The 26765-nt window shown below is 41.1% G+C and overlaps 1 protein-coding gene across 4 annotated transcripts in view; it reads right to left on the minus strand.

The window, feature by feature from the left end:
• Positions 1 to 26765, minus strand: part of SCFD2 (sec1 family domain containing 2) — a 555742-nt gene that overhangs the window by 200876 nt on the left and 328101 nt on the right. Inside the window, exon 7 of one of the 4 annotated variants that reach the window (XR_008888883.1) lies at positions 26055 to 26436. The exons of the other annotated variants lie outside the window; for them this stretch is intronic. The gene's annotated coding sequence lies outside the window, so the exon portion shown is untranslated. Of the gene's footprint in view, positions 1 to 26054; positions 26437 to 26765 lie in introns of those variants that run through there. 4 annotated transcript variants of the gene reach the window in all.

Raw genomic sequence — 26765 nt, forward strand, 5'->3', positions numbered from 1 at the left:
CCCACGCTAACACGCCAGGTACCACTTATGTCACACCCAATATCACTCCTGCACATTTCATTCCCGCAAATATAAAAAAAGACATTTCGGAAGGTAGGGATATCAATCTGGCATTTCTGCTAATTGCAACTCAGAATTTAACTGAGAATAAGGTGATTGCTTGTGGTGAGGTCTTGTTTGTGGTATTAAGGAGCAGAGAGGTTAGGTTGAATAAAAAACTCCCAATTACTGAGTTAGTTCTCGCTTTCAGTCTCTTCAGGGATATGATTTGTTCAGTCCGTCCTGAGAGGAGGGAAGAATTGGAACTACCAACTGAGCTAATATAGACACCAAGATTTTTTGTAGACACTTCGCTGGTCTGAAATCTCCAATATGTTCCCTATGTCAGTCCATTTATCACACAGCAGAATGGTATCATACTTTCAATTATCTTTCCTAATCAGGTCTTTCCAAACAATCCTCAGTGGCTTCTTTGGCTACTTGGAAAGTCACAGCTGCTGTGGATAAATAAGGTAGACCAAAACGCTATCTAGGAAAATCTCAGATTTATAACAGCTTCAATTTTTCTCCCTGCCACTATAATCAGTGTTGCTTACTTCATATTTGTGTCAATTGTTATAGAGCCCATCCTAAGATATCTTGTCCACTAAAAGGGGTACTCCAGTGAAGAACTTTTTTTTTTTTTATCAACTAGTGTCAGAAAGTTTTTTAAATCTCAATCCTTCCAGTACTTATCAGCTGCTGTATGCTCCACAGCAGGTTGTATTTCTTTCTGGAGTTGTTTTCAGTCTGACCACAGTGCTCTCTGCTGACACCTCTGTCTATGTCAGGAATTATCCTGAGTACAAGTAAATCCCTATAGCAAACCTCTTCTGCTCTGGACAGTGCCTGACATGGACAGAGGTGTCAGCAGAGAGCGCATCTTTTAATGAGTTGAATGAGTTCCTCAGTCATTGGAATGGTATTTTGTTTTTCATCCCAGCCCCATGCATTTGTCATATTTTCTGATGAGTCTTCCCAGGTTGGGTTTGCTGTAATCTTCGGTACACATTGGTTGGCTGATACATGGCCAAGTGAAGTAAGGCAAATTCCGGGTTTCAGCCCCGACCTCTGCCCTTTTTGAGTTGTATCCTATTGTTGCAGCAGCCCAAGTTTGTAGATTTTAACTTATGTCTTTCACTAGAAGATTAGTGCAACTTTCATTACAGAATAATTTTTATTTCAGGGGTTCACACATTGGCAGAGTTCAAAATGTTGCTGCAGCTGCTCTTTCATGCAATAAACTTTCTCTTTTTGCAGTTTATGCCAGAAGCCGACAACATAGGGGCTCCAGTTCCTTCTTACACATCTTTAGTTATGGACTAGATCGTCTTCTTAACAAGGAACGTAAGATGGTCACTGCCTCACTGTCAGCCAATACCTCCAGGATTTACAGTACAGCTTGGAATATCTGTTTGAGTAAATTTCTGCAAGGAGACATGGAACTTATTGGGGGAGATTTATCAAAACCTGTCCAGAGGAAAAGTTGCCAAGTTGCCCATAGCAACCAATCAGATTGCTTCTTTCATTTTTAACAAGGCCTCTGCAAAATGAAAGAAGTGATCTGATTGGTTGCTATGGGCAACTGGGCAACTTTTCCTCTGCACAGGTTTTGATAAGTCTCCCCCATTGAGTATATGTTAGCTTTTATTGGGTTTTGCCACTCAGAACTAAGTTTATCTTACAACACTATTAAAGGGGTACTCCGCCCCTAGACGTCTTTTCCCCTATCCAAAGGATAGGGGATAAGATGTCAGATCGCCGGGGTCCCACTGTTGGGAACCCCGGGGATTGCTGCTGCAGCACCCCACTATCATTACTGCGCAGAGCGAGATTGCTCTGCACGTAATGACGGGCAATGCAGGGGCCGGAGCATCGTTACATCGCGGCTCCGCCCCTCGTGACATCACGGCCCGCCCCCATCAATACAGGTCTATGGTAAGGGGGCGTGGCAGTCGTCACGCCCCCTGCCATAGACTTGCATTAACCCCTTCAGGACCAAGCCCATTTTGGCCTTAACGACCAGAGCGTTTTTTGCACATCTGACCACTGTCACTTTAAACATTAATAACTCTAGAATGCTTTTAGTTATCATTCTGATTCAGATATTGTTTTTTCGTGACATATTTTACTTTAACATAGTGGTAACATTTTATGGTAACTTGCATCCTTTCTTGGTGAAAAATCCGTAAATTTGATGAAAAATTTGAAAATTTTGCATTTTTCTAACTTTGAAGCTTTCTGCTTGTAAGGAAAATGTATATTACGAATACATTTTTTTTTATTCACATATACAATATGTCTACTTTATGTTTGCATCATTAAATTGACAAGTTTTTACTTTTGGAAGACACCAGGGAGCTTCAAAATTCAGCAGCAATTTTCCAATTTTTCACAAAATTTTCAAACTCGATATTTTTCAGGGACCAGTTCAGTTTTGAAGTGGATTTGAAGGGCCTTCTTGTTAGAAATACCCCATAAAAGACCCCATTATAAAAACTACACCCCCCAAAGTATTCAAAATGACATTCAGTAAGTGTTTTAACCCTTTAGGTATTTCACAGGAATAGCAGCAAAGTGAAGGAGAAAATTCAAAATCTTCATTTTTTACACTCACATGTTTTTGTAGACCCAATTTTTGAATTTTTGCAAGTGGTAAAAGGAAAAAAAAATTACTTGTATTTGTGGCCCAATTTCTCTCGAGTAAGCACATACCTCATATGTCTATGTAAAGTGTTCGGCGGGCGCAGTAGAGGGCTCAGAAGGGAAGGAGCGACAAGGGGATTTTGGAGAGTACGTTTTTCTGAAATGGTTTTTGGGGGGCATGTTGCATTTAGGAAGCCCCTATGGTGCCAGAACAGCAAAAAAAAAAAAAAAAAAACACATGGCATACCATTTTGAAAACTAGACCCCTCGGGGAACGTAACATGGGATAAAGCGAGCCTTAATACCCCACAGGCGTTTCATGACTTTTGCAAATGTAAAAAAAAAATAATAATTTTTACCTAAAATGCTTGTTTTCCCAAAAATGTTACCTTTTTAAAAAAGGTAATAGCAGAAAATACCCCTCAAAATTTGAAGCCCAATTTCTCCCGATTCAGAAAACACCCCTTATGGGGGTGAAAAGTGCTCTGCTGGCGCACTACAGGTCTCAGAAGAGGAGTAGTCACATTTGGCTTTTTGGAAGCAAATTTTGCTCTGGGGGCATGCCGCATTTAGGAAGCACCTATGGTGCCAGGACAGCAAAAAAAAAAAACCACATGGCATACCATTTTGGAAACTAGACCCCTCGGGGAAAGTAACAAGGGGTTAAGTGAATCTTTATACCCCACAGGTGTTTCACGACTTTTGCATATGTAAAAAAAATTAAAAATTTTTTTACCTAAAATGCTTGTTTTCCCAAAAATTTAACATTTTTTAAAAGGGTAAAAGCAGAAAATACCCCCCAAAATTTGTAACACAATTTCTCCCGAGTATGGCGATATCCCATATGTGACCCTAAACTGTTGCCTTGAAATACAACAGGGCTCCAAAGTGAGAGCGCCATGCGCATTTGAGGCCTAAATTAGGGACTTGCATAGGGGTGGACATTGGGAAACACTGGCGTAGAATTCCCCTAACAGGGTGCCTCCAGCTGTTGCAAAACTCCCAGCCTGCCTGGACAGTCAACGGCTGTCCGACAATACTGGGAGTTGTTGTTTTGCAACAGCTGGAGGCTCTGTTTTGGATACAGTGGCGTACCAGACGTTTTTAATTTTTATTGGGGAGGGGAGGGGGGCTGTGTAGGGGTATGTGTATATGTAGTGTTTTTTACTTTTTATTTTATTTTGTGGTAGTGTAGTGTAGTGTTTTTAGGGTACAGTCACACGGGCGGGGGTTCACAGTAGTTTCTCGCTGGCAGTTTGAGCTGCGGCAGAAAATTTGCCGCAGCTCAAACTTGCAGCCGGATACTTACTGTAAACCTCCGCCCATGTGAGTGTACCCTGTACGTTCACATTGGGGGGGGGGGGGGAAACATCCAGCTGTTGCAAAACTACAACTCCCAGTATGCGCTGACAGACTGTACATGCTGAGAGTTTTAGTTTTGCAACAGCTGTAGGCACACTGGTTATGTATCACTGAGTTTGTGACCTAACTCAGTGTTTCACAACCAGTGTGCCTTCAGCTGTTGCAAAACTACAACTCTCAGCAGTCACCGACAGCCAACAGGCATGCTGGGAGTTGTAGTTATGCAGCCAGCAGATGCACCACTACAACTACCAGCATGCAATTTAGCTGTTTGTGCAAGCTGGAAGTTGTTATACAACAGCTGAAGGTACACTTTTCCATAGACCGTAAACCGGCCGACGAATCAGGCCGATCGTGAGGTGGCACCTCACCCCTGCTGGCTATGGCTGTTCGGGGCCATCAGAGACGGCCCCGATCAGCCAGTAATTCCGGGTCACCGGAGACCCGATTGACCCGGAATCCGCCGCAGATCGCTGGACTGAATTGTCCAGCGATCTGCGGGCATCGCCAACATGGGGGGTCATCATGACCCCCCTGGGCGATATGCCCCGATGCCTGCTGAACGATTTCAGCAGGCATTGGGCACCGGCTCCGCTCCAGATGGCTGCAGGGGCCGGGAAAACACATGACGTTCTCATACGTCATGTGTCCTTAAGGACTCGGAAATGGAGACGTATGAGAACGTTATGTGTCCTTAAGGGGTTAACGGGACGGGCCGTGATGTCATGAGGGGCGGAGCCATGACGTCACGCTGCTCCGGCCCCTGTATCGCCCATCATTACGCACAGAGCGAACTCGCTCTGTGCAGTAATGATGGCGGGGTGCCGCAGCGGCGATCCCCGGGGTCCCCAGCAGCGGGACCGCAGCGATCTAACATCTTATCCCCTATCCTTTGGATAGGGGATAAGTTGCCATGGGCGGAGTACCCCTTTAAGTCTTAGCGGGGTACAGCACTTTATGGTCTTAGACCACCCAGGCATGGTTTCTATAGCTCTGTTTATGTCATCAAAGCTGCTCTTAAAGCGTTCTGAAATGTAGTGACAATGGGGGAGATTTATCAAAACCTGTCCAGAGGAAAAGTTGCGCAGTTGCCCATAGCAACCAATCAGATCGCTTCTTTCATTTTTAACAAGGCCTCTGCAAAATGAAAGTAGCGATCTCATTGGTTGCTATGGGCAACTCAGCAACTTTTCCTCTGCACAGCTTTTGATAAATCTCCCCCAATGTATCTTCACGTAGAATACTGATTTCTGGTCAAGTTTTCAGGGATTTGTCTAATATGCTTAGTAGAGCCCTTTTGGCTATTTCTTTAGTCTAATTATCAAGGCTGAAATGTACATGGGGTTTTATGGGTTCCTTAGACCCTGTGAATTTACCCACCAATAAAAGTGAGTTTGTTAGACAACATCAGCTAATTTGGCGGGGTGATCATTTCGTACTATTACTTCCAGTTACTAAAACCTCACAGACACGGCTTCCCACAGAAATCAAATACTTATCTACCGAGCACATGTGGTGTCCTGTTCAGGTCCTTCATGAACTTTGCTCCAGACTGTAGGGGGCCTAAAGAACCTTTATTGCCTTTTCCTACAGCAGCTCTTACTTCTCAGGTTATCTGTCAAGTATGCATATTGGCTTCTAATTTGGGGTTGAACTCGGGTTGTATCAATGGTTATTCCTTTCGCATTGGCGCGGCCTCTGCAGCATCTAGGCACAAGATCCTGGCCCATGTCATATGGAAACCGGGTCGCTGGTCGGTCATCTTGTTTCAATCGTTATATTCCTAATCCAAGACTATGGTTTTTGAAAAATTGGTTCTGTAATGGTTTATCAATAAAATGATGAATTCTATCTTTTGTCTGTGTTTTTGCCCCTTAAGTCATGCTCCCTTCCTGGCGGCTAAGGCACAATTCAGTCCGTTTAGTTAGCATGGTAGTTAGGTTGATACATTATTGTAGGGTAAGCCACAACCACATGTATGAAGGCTAATTACTTGGCGTAAGGGGCGTAAGGGCCATTTTTCTGCAGCCTGCCCCCCGTCTTTTACTTCATAATACATTGAGGGTATGCTTCCTTAAGGCATGTTCCCTTTGCGGCATCTAAGGCACAATTCAAGCCACTTAGTTAGCCTATGTGGTAGTTGTATTGGTACATCATTGTATGGTAAGTCACGACCACAAGTACCGTATTTTCCAACATATAAGACGACTTTTCAACCCTGGAAAATGTTCCCAAAAGTTGGGGGTCGCCAGGTGCTGTAGCCAGTCAGGACTTAAATATGCAGCGGTTTCTTAGATTTAGTAAATAGTGCTAGTTTACAGTATAATGGAAAGAGAAATAATTATATATATATATATATATATATATTCTGGGACAATTTCCAATATTTTTTTTTTTTTTACATCTCTGCTTGTAGCTATTGAATGAAGAGGCTCATTGTTTACTTCCAGGGGATGAGAATCTGTCCTGGTCATTTTACAGACCAAACACCTCTCAAAGTCAGTGCTCTGTAATGTAACAAGTGGTGTACCTGAGTGATCATTACATGCCTAGAACATATTCTAATCCAGTTGGCAGTTTATCAATACCTCTCAGTGCTTGCTGTTCTTGTTTGGTAGTATAATTATGTGTTTTGACGCCTAGAGATTTATCTCTTTTTTGAGCATCAGTAAAATACATGCATACTTATGGCACTGTCTTCTATTAAATGAAATGTAAATAGAACGTTCTTTATAAAAAATAAATAAAAAAAAGTCACATGCATTGTAAAGAAATGCAAATGATAAGGGCTACTTAAATTCATGTTATTAACCAAAACGAGGTACATCATGGTTGTAAAGGGTACAATAATCATTCATTCTGAAGATGCAAATAATTCTCAATCGTTCTCAGATTAAGACTTCGCGGTTTTGCAAAGTCGCAGCATGTTGAGCCAATGGCATTTTTTTCCCTGAAATCGTGGCGGTTTTTTTTCTCCATTGAAGTCTATGGGAGTGAAAAAACGCCAAGAAAAATGACATGTGGGTTTTAACTTTGGCGCTTTTGCAGGCGGTTCTTATTCTTTTTTGGACTTAAGCGTTCCAAAAAAGTGATGGCGATACCTTTTTAATAACATTTCGTAGGGTACCATAAAAAAAAAAAAGTAGTGAATGAAAAAATTGTATCTAACAAAATGTATCTTTTTTTATAACAAAATTTGTATTAATTTTTAAAACAGGGAACAATTTATGTGGGCCAGTAGGGCACTAAAAATGTAGCCGACAATAATAAAAATGTAGTGTGTGTGTGTTTTTAACTTTTTTTTTTAGGAAGTTACACACTGTTCCATGTGGGGGTAGTAGTACAGTAACCCCCCGACATGCGATGGCCCCAACATATGATCAAATCGACATACGATGGCCTCTCAGAGGCCATCGCATGTCGATGTCAGCATCGACATACGATGCTTTTATATGTCGGGACCATCGTATTAACTGCTATTACATTTTTCATTTTCACGGACCACTGTTCCAAAAATCTGTCAGACACCTGTGGGGCGTAAATGCTCACTGTACCCCTTATTACATTACATGAGGGGTGTAGTTTCCAAAATGGGGTCACATATGGGGGGGGTGCATTGTTCTGGCTCTATGGGGGTTTTGTAAACACATGTGGCCTTCAATTCCGGACACATTTTCTCTTCAGAATCCCAATGGTGCTCCTTCTCTTCTGAGCATTTTAGTGCGCCAGCAGAGCACTTTACATCCACATATGGGGTATGTTCTTACTCAGAAGAAATGGGGTTACAAATTTTGGGGGGATTTTTTCCTATTTTTCCTTGTGAAAATGAAAAATTTTGGGTAACACCAGCATTTTAGTGAAATTTTTTTTTTTTTTCATTTTTCCATCCAACTTTGAAGAATTTTCATTAAACACTTGTGGGGTGTTAAGGCACACTATACCCCTTGTTACATTCCGTGAGGGATGTAGTTTACAAAATGGGGTCACATGTGGGTATTTCTTTTTTTGCGTTTATGGCAGAACCGCTGTAAAATCAGCTACCCCTGTGCAAATCACCAATTTAGGCTTCAAATGTACATAGTGCGCTCTCACTCTTGAGCCTTGTTGTGCGCCCGCAGATCACTTTACACCCACATGAGGTATTTCCGTACTCAGGAGAAATTGTGTTACAAATTTTTGGGGTCTTTTTTTCCTTTTAACACTTGTGAAAATAAAAAGTATGGGGCAACAACAGCATGTTAGTATACATTTTTTTTACACTAACAAGCTGGTGTAGCCCCCAACTTTTCCTTTTCATAAGGGGTAAAAGGAGAAAAAGCCCCCCAAAATTTGTAGAGCAATTTCTCCCAAGTATGGAAATACCCCATATGTGGCCCTAAACTGTTTCCTTGAAATACAACAGGGCTCCGAAGTGAGAGAGCGCCATGTGCATTTGATGACTAAATTAGGGATTGCATAGGGGTGGACATAGGGGTATTCTACGCCAGTGATTCCCAAACAGGGTGCCTCCAGATGTTGCTAAACTCCCAGCATGCCTGGACAGTCAGTGGCTGTCCGGAAATGCTGGGAGTTGTTGTTTTGCAACAGCTGGAGGCTCCGTTTTGGAAACACTGCCGTACAATAAGTTTTTCATTTTTATTGGGGGGGAAAGTGTAAGGGGGTGTTTATGTAGTGTTTTACCCTTTATTATGTGTTAGTGTAGTGTAGTGTAGTGTTTTTAGGGTACATTCGCACTGGCGGAGGTTTACAGTGAGCTTCCCGCTAGAAATTTGCGCCGCAGCTCATACTTGAAGCAGGAAACTTACTGTAAACTTGCCCGTGTGAATGTACCCTGTATGTTCACATGGGGGGGGGGGGGGCAAACCTCCAGCTGTTTCAAAACAACAACTCGCAGCATGTACTGAAAGACCGTGCATGCTGGGAGTTGTAGTTTTGCAACAGCTGGAGGCACACTGGTTGGAAAACCTTCAGTTAGGTTCTGTTACCTAACTCAGTATTTTCCAACCAGTGTGCCTATAGTTGTTGCAAAACTACAACTCCCAGCATGTATTGATGATGGGAGATGTTATGCAACAGCTGGAGCTACGCAACTACAACTCCCAGCATGCCGAGGCAGCTGTTTGCTGTTTGGACATGCTGGGATTTGCAGTTTTGCAACATCTGGAGGGCTACAGTTAGAGACCACTGCACTGTGATCTCCAAACTGTGGACCTCCAGATGTTGCAAAACTACAAATTCCAGCATGCACAGACAGCAAACTGCTGTGTGGGCATGCTAGGAGTTGTAGTTTTGCAAGATCTAGAGGGCAGTATAGAGATCACTGTGCAGTGGTCTCTAAACTGTAGACCTCCAGCTGTTGCAAAACTGCAAATCCCAGCATGCCCAAACAGCTATCTGGGCATGCTGGGAGTTGTAGTTTTGCAACATCTGGAGGGCTACAGTCACAGACTGTAGCCCTTTAGATGTTGCTAGGCAACTTACTGGCTTCCGTCGGATCCAGGGAGCCGTCTTCTTCTGCCACACGACATCGCCGCTCCATGGCTGATGATGGGCGATACAGGAGACGGAGTATCGTGACGTCATGCCCCCTCAATGCAAGTCTATGGGAGGGGGCATGACGGCCGTCACGCCCCTCCCATAGACTTGCATTGAGGGAGTGGGACGTGAGCCGTGACCTCACGATTCTCCGTTCCCTGTATCGCCCGTCATCAGCTACGGAGTGATCCTCGCTCCGTGCAGCTGAGAGATGGGGTGCTGCAGGATAAATCGCGGGGGTCCCCAGCGGCAGGACCCCCACGATCAGACATCTTATCCCCTATCCTTTGAATAGGGGATAAGATGTCTAGGGGCCGAGTACCCCTTTAAATGCTATGGACATAGGTCTTTAGGGCATGTCACGCATACTCAGACCCTCACTGATTTCTACATAGAGCTGGGAGAAGCGTGCAGCAGTGTGTTTAACTTCCTGGTTCACCGCTCAGTCTGCCTCATAGCATGAGATGGGCTTCAGAGACCTAAAATGGAGCCCTTCACCTGCAATAAGATGGACTGAGAACAAAGATCACTAATGAGGAGTTCTCTCGACAGATTATAGTGTTCAGTGGGGGGTCTCGACATTAAGATCCCAAACCGATCAAAACCTTTGACACGTGTGCGTGAGAGATTCACAATAAATATTTAGCTCTTTTTTAATGTCTTTTGAGTGTAGGTCTTTATATACAGTGCAGGCTGCTCTGCCTTGTTCAAGGTGACCTAAATCATAGGGGTTAAAAGAGACATTTCTTCTTTTTTTTAGGGCAGTGTTTTGGGTTTAACAAGTAAATAATGTATGGGGGGGGGGGTGAACAAATTAATAGTGCCTTAATGCAATGAAGGGGTGAGTGGCTAAATCCCTGCTGGTCTAGTAAGTGTGGTAAGTAGGATTTATTGTCAATACACTGGTGGTCTAGGATGTAGTCTTTTTTACAAACGGGGGCCAGATACTTAAAAAATATATATATTTAATCGGATTCTATATTATGGAGGCAGCCATCTTCACTGAGCTGTTTTTAACAGCATTTAGAGATATGCTTTACAACAAGCTCCGTGGAAATCAACAAAAATAGTCCAAGCTGACTGACTGACATGAATGGGATGGTTTACTAGGCATGCTACGTGATCTCAGCAGAGGTCATTTCTCAGGGAGGTGGAAGATCAATTGTCTTACCTATCTACTGGTGTCACCTTTCACTGTACTCCTTTCGGATGGTAAGGAGGACACTGCCTGAAAGTGATCTGTACAGAACAGGAGGTGTCAGCTTAAGTTTACATCGGCATTGAGCTCCGATCATTACAAGGAATTCCCTAACATTCATTTATCACTGAGAAGATTTGTACTGTAAATACGAAGAAACTATCTGCCGTAAGACTCATGTCTTATGGTTGTTAAAGAACAAAATATTAGTGTATTAATTTCCTAGGAGTGGACTGTATATGTAATTTATGGACTGATATAATATCTGATTTATATTACACAGATGGTTTTCACTGGATTCCACAGAAATAAATCTAATGTCAAGTCTCCCTCTTATCCAAAATCAAGTCTTCAATCTTCACAGTCTAACATTTCAGCTTATCGTAGTCCTTGTGTTGTCTTGCTATGTGATTTACTATATCATATGTCATTGTAATAGAAGGTTTATGTACACGATATACATGTAATACAAAGTTAGAAAAGAGTCAATTCTGCCTTTAGAGCTTAGTATTTTATGGCCCTGCATCCCAAGACCACATGACTAATGTCTATTACTAATCCTGTTTAGACCAGCATGGTCTAGGGAAAGTCTTCAAACCGTGGACCTATAAATGTAGCAAAACTACAATTCCCAGCATGTCCAGACAGTCTGGAGGTTCTCAGTTTAGAGACCACTAATCTAGGATAACTTCTTAGATGTTATGGTCAAAAGCGAATGATGATTGTTTTACAGTGACAGCCCAGGGCCCCTAAATATAAAATATGTGGCAGGAATTCCACTGCAGATGTTGCTGCAAATTCAACACGTTCCACAGCTGTACTGATAGTATCACAAATCCAAATCGCCAGCCACTGGAAGGGAATTTGGATCATAAGCGATGTGTACCATGTTCCCTGCATGCTGGGCACAAAGAGAGGATGCCATCACAAGCAGCATGCAGGGTAAGTAGAGCACTGTGGAAGAGAAGCCCTGCGACGGTCCAGGAGGAGGAGGTCCTGGTGTCAGCACAGGAGTGGAGGGAAGGCACAACTACATGACGGCACAACTACCTACAAGCACTATCTATCTATCTTCCTGCACTATCTATGAGGCGGCACTATCTACCTACCTAGTGTGGGCCATTACCTATCTATCTACCGGGGTCATTACCTACCTACCTAGGGGCATTATCTACCCACCAGGAGGTATTACCTAATATTTACCATTGGGATTCCTTAGGGAGTAGTTACTTAGCTATCTACCTACAAGGGGGTTATCTACCCTACCTACTGAGGGATTCCCTACTAACCTACTGGGGGCTTTTACCTAATCAAGACAAATGACCAATCCATCAGAACCCACCCCCAACATGTTCACCTACTCAATCATACTATGTAGGGAACTAAGGGAGGCATTATTTGGGGCACTGAGGGTATAAAAAAGTTGGGAACGTGCTGGAAATGTGCGAAGCCTAACATCTGCTAAATTAATATGAACGTGTAGGTGAGCCTCTGATATTCTATATAGATTAACTGTAGAGATTTTTGCTCACAGCAACCAACCATAGCTCAGCTTTCAGATACAAGCTCTAGTAAAGTAAAAGCTGAGCTGTGATTGGTTGCTGTGGGCTAAATCGCTCCAATTTTTCTATCACATGTTATTTTTTATACACAAAACCTTTTTTTCCCCCTAGGACTGTTAGGATTAAAGCAGAAATTTTTTTTAAATGCTAAATAAAAAACTGAAAAAAAACAATTGTTTGGTTAAAATAATTAATACAGAGCTACCAAAAGTGAAAGATGTTGCGCATGTAATATGCCACAGAACGATAAGTATATCGCCCCTGTCACTATATGCCACTTATAGTACATATACACATAAGAATATTAACGTTATTCAGTGCTTGAAAAGAATACAATGCCAGAAGAAAAAGTACAATACAGACACACCTAAAATCATACAGTACTTTTATAATAAGTGTATAATTATAACTCCATACAGCACCCAAATGACAGTATGTCCAAAATGGTCATATACAGTACAATGGCCCGATACTCTCAATGGCCCAATGCTGCAAAAAGTTATGCATATAATAATTTAAAGGACATCTGCAGCAAAAAACAACTTATACCCTATCCACAGGATGTCAGAGGGGTTAACCCCTGTGACATACTCCCTTTCAGCAGGAGCCAATCTGCTGCTGAAAACCCGGGTGGGTGCACCGTGACATCACTAAAGCTTTAATAGGTGGTTGTGTCTGGCACACAACCCCACAAGGTGAGCAGTTTTTCGGTTAATTTATAAGGAATAACTGTTCCCACCACGAGATACTGTTCCATGAGAAGCTCTGCTGTCTTTTCTCAGATTTACCTGCCTAGCCACAGGATAGGAGATAAGTGTTTGATCGCAGGGGTCCAACCGCTGGGACCCCCCGCGGTCTCCTGCACAGGGCCACGGCTCTGCGGCGGCTCACCAGTGCAGAAGGCGTGCTGCCCGCAATGTGACATCGCGGCCAACACGCCTCCTCCATGTATCTCTATGGGAGAGGCGGGAAGGCAGTGTTCGTGCCTCCCCGCCTCTCCCATAGAACTGTTTCAGGAGGAGGCGTGGAGGGAGCGTACCGTTGACCTCAAAGAGGTTGATGCTATGCACATTAGCCGCTCACATGGAGGGGCAATGCGGGGGCCCCATGCAGGAGATCGCGGGGGGTCCCAGCTAATACATTGCCAAGGGGTAGATCCACAAGGGATTTGCAGTATATATCTGGGAGAATTTCCTGAAATGGATCTCTGTCAGATACCACTATATAGCTATACAGTGTCATCTGTCACCCACATGATCCCTCATGTAGCTCTCAGGATTTATGAATGTGGCTCCCCACCTTTTGGCAGCTGGAGATCCTGTTGTGCACTAACAGCACCACGTATGATATTTCTAGAACTTCGTAGTAAAGTCAAAACCACATCACAAGACAAAGATGTCAGGGTAAGGGTCTGTTCACACTTGTATCAATGATAGATAGATCCATTTTCATCCATATACTAAAGAGTCTCTGACAGATCACACTGACTTGCAGAGCAGCATTGGTCCACATTGGCCCACATGCATATACTTCAAATGTCATTGTATATATATATTTTTTTTATTAATAAAAATATTATGCCCGTTTTGTATTAAGGCAGGCCCACACTAAGCAGTAGAGTTGCACAGGCAATCCTACAGTGGCCAACAGGTTCTATGCATGCACCCTATTGACTAGAAGTGAATGAAACTTGCTGGGCATCATACCTAACCACCCAGTGTGGACCTCCCTTTCTCCACTCCCAATCTGAAGAATGAGAAGAACATCATCTCTACAGTGACACATCATGTGCTACTAATGTGTTAAAGTGACAGCTATGTAACTTTTGCTGTTAAACTGGATGAAATATGTCAGGGGCGCTAAATACAGAAGTAAATTTCATAGTAACTACAGATGTAACATAAAAGTTAATTTTATTACATCCCATAAAGAGAACCATTTGTCCTTCTCTCCTTTATACAATAGTTACAACATGAATTTCTTTTCAAGTCACACAATTTTCCAAAATCTTTGAACACCGGTGAAATGTATTACATGGTATAGTATGCATACAGCAAAGCTTGATGTAATGTAATACTCTCTCATCACGTAGTAGGCTTTCTTTGCTTCGAGACCATTATTTTAGATTATTTCCTCTGACAATTGGTATAATTAGATTTCTTTTCATAGTCCAGTATTGTTGTGGGTCACGTTGGCAATAAAACTGTCACAGCAGATCTATGTACACCTGATGAATTACACTATTGCGTTACTACAAAAATACAAGCAAATGGTTCCAACTTTCCACAGCTGCGGAACTGTACTCTGCCTAGGGATTTCTTCAGTGCGAAGCTCACATCCAATCCAAACAGTGATATAATATGCAAGAGATGCAGATTTATATGGAGCAGCCATGAAAAAGGAACAGAAATGTAACCCGCAAAACGTCTAACAATAACAAAATGGAAATAGTGCCGCAACAGTCACTGGTTAACGCAGCCAGCACGTGGATCGCTGCCAAGGCATTTCCCATTAGACAAAGAGGAGACTTCTGGGCACAGTATCAGACCAGCTAGATTATAGATCTCTGATAAAACATAGTATAAAAGGTTTATAGGGTCTCGCTTTGGGGAGGGTGGAGGGGTGTCCTCATTGCAAGTGATTAATATCCACTTAATTCTTTAATGGTCATATGCAACAGTTCTAAAAAAATTCATTGTGTCAACTATCCGATGCTTTGGACAAAGTTTGGCAGGACTGGCCATATGCGAGTTCTTAAAACAGGGAAGGATGTTACGAAAATAAAGAGTTATTCCAGGAGATCTCGTAAGATTACAAAAGGCATTACAAAACATCATCACTGATGATAATCTCATAGTATTAAAGGCCATATCCTGAAAAACAAAAATAATCTTTTCTTTCTGAATTAAAAATTACACTAGGCTTGTATATGGGCTCTGTCTGTTATTGCAACTCGTCCTCTTCCAAGTCAACAGAGATTAAAGGGGTACTCCGGCACTAAGACATCTTATCCCCTATCCAAAGGATAGGGGATAAGATGTCATAGTGCCGGAGTACCCCTTTAAACTACATTATCAGACATGGACAAGAATAGTGTTGTTTTACTAGTAAAAAAAAAAAAAATACATAAAAAAAAGTATATTGTTCTTAAACAATGTGCTCAAGCTACAAAAATAGTGTAACCTTAATTAATCCTCAAGGGAATCTGTCACCAAATATGAACCACCACCCCCCCCCCCCCCCCAAAAACCCCTAAATCATGTTCAGCGGTAGATAGGTGCCTATAACACTTCTGTTGTTGACGATACTCCTAGAAAATGATATTTGAATAACTTATGTGTCATATCCTAATAAGAGGTCAATGATCCACCAGACAGAAGTGTCCAGGCTTCTTCCCAACTACTTCCCTCTGCTTTGCTTGAGTGATGTCTTTAGAGTACACAGCCCGTTGTCATACAGGATACCCCTAGACCTGTCATTCAAGCAGGGGGAACAGGTTAGAAAGGGTTTACAGCTTAGAAACTAGGATACTTTACTGCCCGGCAGACACTTGACATTGCAGAAGGGAAGATAATTTTATTATTTTATTAATGCTAGGAGTTTGCTGGGACTGTCATGGCAAATTTTTGTCCCAGGGGAAGTTTATTTATTTATTTATTTATTTTTTTAAAGCAGCTGTTGCATATTGGATCAATCCAGTAAGTAATGGCCAATTTTCCAATAATTATAAGTCTTTTCCAGTCTGCATGTGTAGGGAGGAAGGGTCTGTAGTCAGACTTCCTTCCACTATGGCGCACACAGGATTCTTCCTTGACTGTGCACATCCTCTGTCTCAACCCTGCACAACTTCTACTGCAGGCCAAATATAGACCCTGCACTAGGATGGCACCCTGAGTAATGGCAAGAGGAGACGGATACCATGTACAATGTGAGGACCCTGGGTAAAGCAGTGTCATTTCTTCTATATTATAAAAAGAATACTTCTATTTCTCCTCTCCTGGTAAGTTGTCAGACATTCTGGTGTCTTTACCTGGACTTTACATGTTATGTAGTCGTATTAGAACAAATGAGGCGCATTGTCTGCAGAAGAGGGTCTGAGAGTATTGTGCTCTGGATTATAGGTATGGTCTGGAGTATGAATAATTGGGTCTGATCTGAGGTATGGTCTTGGAAAAAAGGGGTTATCCAGACTTGATAAAAATTATAACTATACTTACATAGTATGAGATCACTGTTGTAATCCTTTCCCTCTAAATGTTTTTCTCATAGTATGGCCCTAACAGTGAGGAAATCACACAGGAAATATTTAAAATAAAATTATTTCCTGGCAATCCCATTTCAAGCAATGCCCCCAATAGGACCCACTATCAACAAGCCACACTCTGACAATTTTTTAATGTGCATCAGGTGATAGGTGGTATTATACAGGGGGTGTAGATTAGGCATATCCATCCCTCAATGTAAAACATTCTCCCCTCCCCTGACTGTATAATCCCACCCATCACCTGATATTCACTCCTATTATCAAAATTCTGTTCACGCCCATCTGACAATTCCCTGAATTATTAAACTGAATGGGAGGGCATATGAGGAATGGAATGGGAGGGCATATCAAGAAACTTTAAAAAGGTGTAGAATCAAAGCACCGTGAGCTTTTTATTTTGTAAAATCTAATTTTTTTTTATCAGTTGGTCACAGATCCTCTTTAAAGGAGAACTGTCATTTTGCTCCCCCTTCACTAACCAGCAGTACTGGCTGATCGGGGGACGCTGATCGGTTTGATGCTTACTGTGCCCGGATCTGCCAATATCTTCGTTTTTCCCTATATGCTAATGAAGTGCTAACTGGCACAGGCAGAGTCAACAGGCACTCTGACATCACCGCCGCAGGCCGCAGCGCTGCCCAGCTCATCAATATTCCTCCCCTCTCTCCCTCTTCTCCCCGTTCTGTAATGAAGAGGGAGAGGTGGAGGGAAGGGAGGAATATTGATGAGCTGGGCGGCACTGTGGCCGGCGGCAGTGACTTCAGAGTGCCAGTTACCCCGCCTGTGCCAGTTAGCACTTCATTAGCATGTAGGGAAAAACAAAAATATTGACAGAACGGCTGGGTGGATCGTGGCATGGCAGGCATCAAACTGATCAGCGTCCCCAGCACAGCACCGTACCAGCCAGGGGAGCAAGCTGACAGTTTTCCTTTAAGATGTATGAATGAGATTTGACAAAAAGGGTCTGCTGTATTTTCCTGCCCATTGGCTTGAAGCTCTTAAATAGGTATAAGGATCAGTCTAAGATATGAATGGATGACAATCCATGATCTAACAAAGAGTCAGCAAAGCTAGCAAGAATTTCAAAGGATTCCCAACATATTGTACAATGTTATTCAGTGGTAAAAATAGGAGCACACTTTAAAATCAGTTTAACAGTGCTAGTGTCCAATCAGGAGACTTCTAGGACTGTCCAACATAGCTAAGAAAAAGGGGCTGCTACGGACACCTAAGGAGAAGAGCGCACCTTCTCAGGCACTTGCCATAGCATTGGCTGGGATATTAGAAAAACATTTCTGGATCATGTTAGTTGCATGTCTGAAGCAGCAGGTATCGTTGCACTCCTCTCCACATCCTTTCTTTAGGGCTGTCAACAGTTCTAATGGATCTGAACTGCTGACAGATACCCTTTAAGTATTTGACTGTCTGATTATGTGGAACTTTAATACCACAAACTGCCTATCACCTCCATGTAGGTAAGTATTAGAGAATATAAATATGTACTTGTTTTCTTAGGAAAGTAACTACTCCTGTGAAGGCGCATGCACTAGAGTAAACACACTCTGCATTTATATGTTTTTCTTCAGAGCTCCATTGCTCTCTGGAGACATAGTTGTGGTGAGCTTGCTCTGTTTTCAGTTACTTGCAGCGCTGGTCAGACACACGATGTGAGACTTCTTGGGAGACAAAGTTCAAAACTGCAATGTATTCATAGAGTTAACGGTCTGCTTAATAATGTAACTGTGACAGACTCTGGAAAAATGTAATGAAAACCATGTTTATCTACTCAGAGGCACAGAGGAAATTCATTCCTCCCAGGAATAGTCCACTCCACAAGTGAAATGAAGGTAATCTTATTTATGGCAGGAAGAGGGCCGCTGTGCACAGTACTCCAACACAATCATACTGATATTCAATAAAAAACATCGACAAACAACTTTGAGTAAAAACATCCCAAGATGTAACATTCTGTGCGACAAATAAAGAAAGCAAAAGCTTTGGACCTGTAATAAAGTGATGGTTTTATAAAACGTGCTAGTAAGGTTCATGTATAAATACCTCCAACCTCAGTTAATGTAAATGGGGTACAGGTCAAAAATTTCTGGTGCCCTTGTAAAATTTTAAGCCAAACACGGCTCCAAAAGGAAATTCTGGGTGGAATCCGCTTGCAGCAACCTATCATTGATTTCATTGGGAATTCACTGCACAGTTCACACTGCGGAAATTCTACAATGCGTGTTCCACTGTAAAAATGAACATGTTCCATTTGTTCAATTATATATATATATATATATATATATATATATATATGTGTGTGTGTGTGTGTGTGTGTAAAAACTAGTAGAGAAAGACAGGTGAGATCGGCACTGCTCAGTCTGTAAAGTCTGTGTTGGACTCTAGTGGATTAGGGGATAACTGGATGGATTGCTTCTATGAAACCTTGGTGGTGCTCTGACTCAACATGCAGCAATGGTCATACGGCAGTGAAGAAAGAAAATAGTCGGCGACTCACCGGAGCTGGTTTTCAGGTAATTTCTTCTTTATTAATACTGACTTACATGGGGAGAGAAAAGACGTACAGGGGGTGCAGCTGTCTGGCAACGGGACCGTTTCACATGCTTAACATGCTTCGCCTGGCCAGACGAAGCATGTTAAGCATGTGAAACGGTCCCGTTGCCGGACAGCTGCACCCACTGTACGTATTTTCTCTCCCCATGTAAGTGAGTATTAATAAAGAAGAAATTACCTGAAAACCAGCTCCGGTGAGTCGCCGACTTTTTTCTTTCTTCACTGCCGTATATATATATATATATATATATATATTTTATTTTTTTATGGAGGAGCTTATTTCCACAGATGAAGTTAGTATGAAATAAGTGCCGATTCCAGGCGGTGCCTATTCTAGAGTGTGCACACAGAATTTTGCTCTGAATAACTCAGAGTAGAAATTCCTGACAGAGTAATGCTAGCTTCTGTCCTCTAAGAATCAGCCATAGTCTTTCTAGAATAAGTATTTAATATATATTTACTTATATATACAATTATTTTAAGTGGTTCTGAAAGGTAGTTACCTATACTTTTTAAGGAATAAAAATGGTAAGAGTGGATTATCTGTAAACATTAAAATTCTTTAGTATACGTCAGTGTTATTTTTTTAGTACACAAAAGTAAAAGATGGGTTAACAAAAAAAAGTGTCAGACATGGGTATAACTACACCTGTAAGGGAGCCAACTAGCATGAAATGCTCTGCATTTCTTTAACAGTTACACAATTACTTTCTTTCAATTTGCAACTACAGCTAATATTAAAGCACTGCATCAAATCATCTGACATATACTGGTAGCCCACCTAAATTTTCTTGCAGTGTAATTTGTTTCCTACCAGCTCAGCTGCATCCATACATTCTGAATTCTTTTATTATGGCAACTATGCCATGTGATTCCTGTTTGACCACCACTTTAGAATTTGCTCACCTGTGTAGACAGGAAGTCTGTGTGCCTTGTGTGGAGGACTTACTTTGAACTACAGCAATACAACATCACCTATAAAATCTCTCCTGGCAGCTCACAGATTCCTCTCCACCTCCACCAAGTTATGCCCTCTCTGTTCTAATGTACGTGCCCCTTCATGTACTGAGTGTTACTAAGAGACCGGGAGTACAATAATATAGTCGACGCCTGCAGATTCTCTGCATGCTGCATTCTCTTGCCTCTAACAGATGCCTGAGGAAGCAGCGCTTGCGCAGTGAAATGCGTTGCATCTTGGTCAATAAAGAATTTTATCTCAAGCTACCGCACCTGGATTGTGTCTGTTCCGGTCAGCGCCACGCAAATTCCTGCTATCTTCAAAGTTGTGCTTTGTCTCCCAAGTTTTACCAGGAATGCTACAGACGGGAACCCTAATATTGATGTTATTCATAATGTGCTGTCCATTGTTGCGTATGTCGGTACAGAACCGGAGTGAGTAAGCGATCACCTGTATCTCCTCCAATCTCCTTTCATCCCAGCACGTGTGATCCTCCACATGGAGCGCCTTTGTTTCTTGTTTTACAGTGGGGATCAAAAGTTTGGGCACCCCAGGTAAAAATTTGTATTAATGTGCATAAAGAAGCCAAGGAAATATGGAAAAATATCCAAAAGGCATCACATTACAGATTAGACATTCTTATAATATGTCAACAAAAGTTAGATTTTATTTCCATTATTTACACTTTCAAAATAACAGAAAACCCCAAAAATGGCATCTGAAAAAGTTTGGGCACCCTGCAGAATTTATAGCATGCACTGCCCCCTTTGCAAAGCTGAGACCTGCCAGTATCATGGATTTTTCTCTTTCATCATCTGGGAAGACCAGGTGATGTCAATCTCAAAGGTTTTAAATGCCCGGACTCATCTGACCTTGCCCCAACAATCAGCACCATGGGTTCTTCTAAGTAGTTGTCTAAAAATCTGAAACTGAAAATAGTTGACGCTCACAAAGCTGTAGAAGGCTACAAGAAGATAGCAAAACGTTTTCAGATGTCAATATCCTCTGTTCGGTATGTAATTAAGAAATGGCAGTCATCAGGAACAGTGGAAGTTGAAGCAAGATCTGGAAGACCAAGAAAAATATCAGACAGAACAGCTCGCAGGATTGTGAAAAAAACAATTTAAAACCCACGTTTGACTGCACAATCCCTCCAGAAAGATCTGGCAGACACTGGAGATGTGGTACACTATTCCACTATAAAGAGATACTTGCACAAATATGTTCTTCATGGAAGAGTCATCAGAAGAAAATCTCACCACAAAAATCAGCGATTGAACTTTGCAAATGAACATATAGACAAGCCTGATGCATTTTTGAAACAAGTTCTGTGGACCGATGAGGTTAAAATTGAACTTTTTGGCCGGAATGAGCAAAGGTACATTTGGAGAAGGGGAACAGAATTTTATGAAAAGAACCTCTGTCCAACTGTTAAGCATGGGGGTGGATCAATCATGCTTTGGGGTTGTATTGCAGCCAGTGGCACAGGGAACATCTCACGAGTAGAAGGAAAAATGAATTCAATAACATTTCAGCAAATTTTGGATGCTTTCTTGATGCCATCTATGAAAAAGCTGAAGTTAAAGAGAGGATGGCTTCTACAAATGGATAATGATCCTAAACACACCTCGAAATCCACGGGGGATTACATCAAGAGTCGTAAACTGAAGGTTTTGCCATGGTCTTCACAATCTCCTGACCTCAACATAATTGAAAATCTATGGATAGACCTTAAAAGAGCAGTGCGTGACAGACAGCCCAGAAATCTCAAAGAACTGGAAGACTTTTGTAAGGAAGAATGGGCAAAGATACCTCAAACAAGAATTGAAAAACTCTTGGCTGGCTACAAAAAGCATTTACAAGCTGTGATACTTGCCAAAGGGGGCAGTACAAGATATTAACTCTACAGGGTGCCCAAACTTTTGCAGACGCTATTTTTTTGTTTTCTGTTATTTTGAAAGTGTAAATGATGGAAATAAAATCTAACTTTTGTTGACATATTATAAGAATGTCTAATCTGTAATTTGATGCCTTTGGGAGATTTTTCCATATTTATCTTTACGCACATTAATACACATTTTTACCTGGGGTGCCCAAACTTTTGATCCCCACTGTATGCTTCTAAAAGTTGGCAGGTAGATTATTTTCACAAAGACAGGCTGAAGCTGCATTTTTTAAAATCAACTAGTGCCAGAAAGTTAAACAGATTTGTAAATGACTTCTATGTAAACATTTCCAGTATTTATCAATTGCTCTATGCTCCAGAGTAAGTTCTTTCTTTTTGAATTTCTTTTCTGTCTGACCACAGTGCTCTCTTCTGACACCTCTGTCCATGTCAGGAACTGAGCAGGATAGGTTTGCTATGGGGATTTTCTCTTACTCTGGACAGTTCTTGACATGGACAGAGGTGTCAGCAGAGAGCACTGTGGTCATACAGAAAATAACTATACAACTTCCTCTGGAGCATACAGCAGCTGATAAGTACTGGATTAAGATTTTTAAATAGAAATCATTTACAAATCTGTTTAACAAAAAACAATAAAAGTCATTCACACCCCTTTAATCAGCCTATGTTACATTATATAAACAAAAGTATGTGCTCATTTAAGCTAACTTGAAGCTAGTTTTAATTTTAAGGAAAACTGTAGTGAAAACAGTGAGTCATACTGCGCTCAGCGTATCGCTGGCCGCAGCAATGTCCTACCTCGGCCAGTGATAGGCTGAACGCACTGTTAAGTAGCCTGGGCTCCACCTCCTCCCTGCTGCCCGGGCTCCTTACATGACTGTGTGCTCAGCCTATCACCGGCCGAGGCAAGACATTGTTGTGGCCGGTGATAAGCTGAGCACTGTATGACTCACCATGCCCAGGAAGCAGGAAGAGGACCAGCACCAAAGGACCAGAACGCCAATATCGGCACAACGGGAACGTAGGAAGGCGCGTTAAAGTTTTTTTTTTTTTATAGTTTTTGCAGCCCGGGCACAGGACTAAAGGAAAATCTTAAACTACAGTTTTCCTTTAAATGTGGTATACATTCCCTAGTGGAAGCTGTAGGCAGCAACCATTAATGATGTGAATTCCATGGCTGTATATTAATATTATTTATGATCATTATTATTATCATTATTCATATGGTACCCTTCGTTCCAGGGAATAAAGACAAGCAGTTTATGTATTACTGCCCTAAGTTTCTAGAGATCTTTATACAAGGTTAGGGTATTTTGTGGATGCCAAGTAAAGAAAAAAATATATATATTAGTGTTGAAAAATTGCCTCTAGTTTTTAGGATCCTGAATACCCTTCAAATAATGAATTTCCCCCCAGTATAACCTGCAGTTGTTACATATATGCAACAGAGTTTGGTCTTTTTTACTAATTAACATTGTAACATCATGGAAAAACTATTGGTTGACAGGGAGAAAAAAAAAAAGTTCTCTCATATTACCAGACACATGATGGCAGACTACTGCTGGAACGCTACAGGGAATGGCCCCGAAAATCAATGTTTTTATAGGTATTAATTGTGAATTATTATTATATTATATACGAATATATCAAAAATTTTTAAATTATGTATATTTTATAAAAAAAATATTTATAGATATAACAAAAATGCAATTTACATTTTCTTTGAAAAAAACATTAATATTAGGATGATAATACATGCCATAGACTGAACATTCAAATTCTGTGTTGAAAGCATAAGGTATTGGTGATGCACTGTCTAGATACTATCTTTTGTTTCTCCTTGCAAAGATCTTTTTAACCTCGTGTGGCAGGTCTATGAAGCGAGCTCAGGAGCTGAGCTTGTTTCAAATCCTTTCAGTCCCGGCTGCTTTCAGCAGTCAGGACTCGCGGTTAATGCCGGACACCGCTGATCAGGCCAATGCCCGGCATTAACCCTTTAGACGCCTCGATAAAAGTTGATTGTGGCATCTAAAATGCCGAAAATACACTCCCGGCAGATCAGTGGAGCTGATCAGGATGATCACAAGGAAATGTGCGATGTCCTGATCAGCTGAAAGAACGGTGGGAGGGCCCTTACCTGCCTCCTCACTATCCAATCGATTCTCCAAGGCTCCAGTTAGCCTCAGCAGGCTAGAGCAGCAGAGTACCGATAACACTGGTCAAAGCTATGATATGGCATAGCATTGAACAGTGTATGCAATCTAATGATTGCATGTAATAGTCTCCTATGGGGATTAAAAAACTGTGTAAAAAAAGTTAAGAAAAATAGTTAATAAATGTTATTTAACCCCTTCCCTAATAAAAGTTTGAATCACCCACTTTTTCATAAAAAAAAAAAAGATATATGTAAACAAAAGAAAACATAAACATATGTGGTATCGTCGCCTGCGTAAAAGTCCAAACTATAAAAAAACGGCACGGTCAATGGTGTATTCGTGAAAAATAAAAAATAATAAATAAAGTCCAGAATTGCGTATTTTGGTCACTTTATATACCCTAAAAATAATTATAAAAAGCCATCAAAAAGTCCTATCAAAACAAAAATGGTACCAATAAAATTCACACATGCCTGTATACGGAAAGATAAAAAAGTTATAGGGGTCAGAAGAGGACATTTTTAAACATGCTAATTTTCATACAAAAAGTTATAATTTTTTAAAAGAAGTAAAACTAAATAAAACCTATATAAGTTTGGTATAATTTTAATCGTATGGACCTATAAAATAAAGTTTTACCGAAAAGTGCACTGTGTAGAATCGGGAGCCAAAATGGTGGATTTTATTTCCAATTTTGCCCCACAATTTTTTTTTTGTTTCGTTATAGATTTTTTTTTTGTGAAATGTTTGATGTCATTACCAAGTACAATTGGTGGCGCAAAAAAAAAAGAAAGGCCTCAAATAGGTCTGTAGGTGGAAAATTAATAGAGTTATGATACGTTTTAGAAGGTGAGGTGGAAAAAACGAAAGTGCAGAAATGAAAAAACCCTGAGTCCTTAAGGGGTTTAAAAGACCTTGATTAGAACCAGATACTAATACATTGCTGATAGCTGCAGAGTAAAGGGTGCTACTATGCACATCTTCTAGATCGGTCTAATGATCTGTGGGGGTCGCACTGAGGCCCCAACAGATTAAAAAATCAACTGACGTCAAAAGTTTTTAGAAATGAGATTTAAACACTTTTTTTTATAACACTGTCCCTTTAAAGACACTGAAGGCGAATTCATACTTGTTAAACGTCATAACCCCAAAGTACGATTTTTTAAAGGGCTGAACAATGACTTATCATATTTCCACCTATAGGTGTCACTAGAGATATAGTTTTCTTTATGAAAACTTCATATAATGCAAATAAAAATCAGGATAACAACAGTAACAAACTTACATCACAAGGTGGCAGTCTATGACCGTGCTGACAATAAAAAAAACTGTTGTGTACTGAATGGTCTCATTATATTCACAATGTACAAAGTGTTCTTTTCCAAAACTAAATGAGACAGCTGCTTTTGTTGGAATGCAGATGTTTGCCTAACAGTCAGGTTAGATGCCTGACCACAATGAAGAGATAGGACAACCTAACAGCATAAGACTTTACCATTACGGACGTCCTAGTCCTACACATTTTACTTGTAAAGTTCGGAACTGGACAAAAAACATCCTGTATTCAGATATAATTAGAAACACTTGAAAGGCTTCAATTACACTCTGTTTCTTATAGCCATTTATTGTCATACTGTACGGAATCCTACTATATGCCGCTACTCCCTTTTTTATTTCATCTACATCTTAAACACAAAACTTACCGTAACTGAAGTAGGAACATTTTATCTTACAGAAAAACAAAAAAGATGTATGTACATTAGTTAACACAATGTTATGCATGACATTATGTTGGGAGACAAAAATTCATAGTCAAAAATATTCATCGATGCATCTGCACAAAAACATGTTGGACAATTATGGGGTAGGAAATGCCGGCATCCTATGGGTCATTGACCTTTATGGGAAGCAGATTGTGGTGTGCAGTGAATGACCTATTCAATGCCAGTTTTTTTTTTTTTCTCCAGCCTCAGAACAGATCAGGTCAGAAGACTTCGATAACACGCTGTATAAGGAATTGCTATACTACATACTGGGATTGTGTCGCCATTCACTTTTCAGCATCTGTGTCTTGTAGGATCATGAAAAATAACTTATTTTTGCAGAATGTATGTAATTAGAACTCTCCTGTTTGCTGCACATTGTCCATTGATCAGAACGTTGTAATGATGAAAGATCTGTGTGTTTTGTTAGCGCTCTTTCAGCTCACATCTGGAATCCTGTTCTTTCTACTCTGGGAGTTCTAGCCAACAGAAAGTGACAGGAGCATTGAATAACCCAGTCATTTCCAGACACTTCTTAGAATTGTGTTATAAGATTGCGTAAGGTTCTCTGCAATGATCCAAATGGGTAATGCTCACTTCTATTATATAACAGAACTGTAGACTTCACATACTGATCCATGGATCTCTATGGCTTTGGAGCTCATGAAGTACAGTGACCCCTCGACCTACGATGGCCCCGACATACGATAATTTCAACATGCGATGGCCTCTAGGAGGCCATCGCATGTTGAAGGCAGCATCAACATACAATGCTTTCGTATGTTGGGGCCATTGCATAAACAGCTAT

This window comes from Hyla sarda, chromosome 1 (genome assembly GCF_029499605.1).
Source record: "Hyla sarda isolate aHylSar1 chromosome 1, aHylSar1.hap1, whole genome shotgun sequence".
In the NCBI taxonomy this organism is placed as follows: Eukaryota; Metazoa; Chordata; class Amphibia; order Anura; family Hylidae; genus Hyla; species Hyla sarda.